The sequence below is a fragment of the Cetorhinus maximus genome, chromosome 34, assembly GCF_964194155.1.
Source record: "Cetorhinus maximus chromosome 34, sCetMax3.hap1.1, whole genome shotgun sequence".
Classification (NCBI taxonomy): Eukaryota; Metazoa; Chordata; class Chondrichthyes; order Lamniformes; family Cetorhinidae; genus Cetorhinus; species Cetorhinus maximus.
This window is the reverse complement of record NC_135912.1, coordinates 7,654,467-7,657,021: the sequence shown is the minus strand read 5'-3', so window position 1 is coordinate 7,657,021 and position 2,555 is coordinate 7,654,467.

Genomic DNA, 2,555 nt, shown 5'->3' with positions numbered 1-2,555 from the left:
GTGCTGCACTGTCGGAGGGTCAGTACTGAGGGAGCGCTGCACTGTCGGAGGGTCAGTACTGAGGGAGTGCTGCACTATCGGAGGGTCAGTACTGAGGGAGCGCCGCACTGTCGGAGGGTCAGTACTGAGGGATCACTGCACTGTCGGAGGGTCAGTACTGAGGGATCACTGCACTGTCGGAGGGTCAGTGCTGAGGGAGTGCTGCACTGTCGGAGGGTCAGTACTGAGGGAGCGCCGCACTGTCGGAGGGTCAGTACTGAGGGATCACTGCACTGTCGGAGGGTCAGTACTGAGGGAGTGCTGCACTGTCGGAGGGTCAGTACTGAGGGATCACTGCACTGTCGGAGGGTCAGTACTGAGGGAGTGCTGCACTGTCGGAGAGTCAGTACTGAGGGATCACTGCACTGTCGGAGGGTCAGTACTGAGGGAGTGCTGCACTGTCGGAGGGTCAGTACTGAGGGAGCGCCGCACTGTCGGAGGGTCAGTACTGAGGGATCACTGCACTGTCGGAGGGTCAGTACTGAGGGAGTGCTGCACTGTCGGAGGGTCAGTACTGAGGGATCACTGCACTGTCGGAGGGTCAGTACTGAGGGAGTGCTGCACTGTCGGAGAGTCAGTACTGAGGGATCACTGCACTGTCGGAGGGTCAGTACTGAGGGAGTGCTGCACTGTCGGAGAGTCAGTACTGAGGGGGCGCCGCACTGTCGGAGGGTCAGTACTGAGGGAGCGCCGCACCGTCGGAGGGTCAGTAGTGAGGGAGTGCCGCACTGTCGGAGAGTCAGTACTGAGGGAGCGCCGCACTGTCGGAGGGTCAGTACTGAGGGAGCGCCGCACTGTCGGAGGGTCAGTAGTGAGGGAGCGCCGCACTGTCGGAGGGTCAGTACTGAGGGAGCGCCGCACTGTCGGAGGGTCAGTACTGAGGGAGCGCCGCACTGTCGGAGGGTCAGTAGTGAGGGAGCGCCGCACTGTCGGAGGGTCAGTACTGAGGGAGCGCCGCACTGTCGGAGGGTCAGTAGTGAGGGAGCGCCGCACTGTTGAAGGATCAGTATATAGGGAGTGCCGCACTGTCGGAGGGTCAGTAGTGAGGGAGTGCCGCACTGTCGGAGGGTCAGTAGTGAGGGAGTGCCGCACTGTCAGAGGGTCAGTAGTGAGGGAGTGCCGCACTGTCGGAGGGTCAGTAGTGAGGGAACGCCGCACTGTCGGAGTGTTTTAGGGGCTTGCGTGGGATCAGGGTTTGGAACTGGAGTTACGCTAACAACGAGGGAAAGAAATAAAGGTTTAAAATTATCCAGAAGGTAAAGTCAGGTCCTTGTTGGAATCATTCCTGGAACCATTCACACATCAATGGACAGGGCTCCTAGGGGATAGACTGAGGGCCATTCCAAACATGTCAGAGACTCATGGGGTGGAGTCTGCATACAGCTCTCTAAGGATAAATGTGGGTCGGGAGATTCCGCTCCAACAAACCTCCTCATCTCTCTCGCTGGAGATTGTGAACACATTCTCCACTCTGGCTCAGTGAGTGTCTGTGTGTTTCTCTGTGTCTCAAACTTGTTTATAACCGTGGTTACTTTGTGTTGTGATGTTGCTGGAAGACTGAACTGAGTGAAAATCTGGGCACTTGCTGGGCTATGTTGTTTTTAAAAGATGTCCCTGATCTTGGCCTTTAACCAATTTTATCTGCCCACACCCCACCCTGCCAAGGGATTTTGATTTTGAAAACTGGAACATGAGGATCCAAAGAGGGAAGGTTTGTGACAAGGACGAGGACAGGTGCTTCCTCCAGAGGAGGACAGACTGAGGCCTGATCCACAGGCTTCACCCACGTGAGTTGTATCTGTTCATTACCCCGATCAAGGCTTAATTTTAATCTCTGGGGGACAGAGATGTGAATGAGATAGGAAGAGAGATACAGAGAGAAACACAGTTGGAAGTAACAGTGTCTCAATCTTTGTTTAGCATCTGATTTGTTATTCGGACATTGCCAAGAAATTGTGTAACTGAGAAAGGGGGAATCCTGGGCTCTTGCTGTGCTATTTTGCTTCAACGTTTTCTTTAGTCAATTATATTCTCTCTCTCTCTCCCTTCCCCAGGAATTTTAATTTTGAAGACTGCAATGTGATGAGGAATCCTTGGAGAGGAGCTTTCCCCTAGAGGAGGAAGGATGGACTGAGGCCTGTTCCACAGGCTGCACCCACCTGAGTTGTGTCTCTTTATTCCTCTGGGGTTTAATTTTAATCTGAGGGTCCCTGGTTTTCGGTTCCTCAGATGAACCGTTTCCTGTTAGATTACGGGGCTCTGGAGCGTGAAACCCTGAGGTTAAAATAACCCGGCCTTGCGATTAGTCACAAGCCTGTTAACCCTTTGGTGCTGTCCAAAAGTCTGTTATTTCAAAATAAGACAGGTGGGGAGACAGTGCGATGAACCTGGCTGTTAAATCAGATTCGCAAAGGCCATTACAATTCAGTTTAGTGAGGTTCTGACTTTAGATTTACCTTCTCCCTCTCTCCCCAGCTTTGTTTTTGTTTGTACCCCTCTCCAGCTTTTCTTCTTTC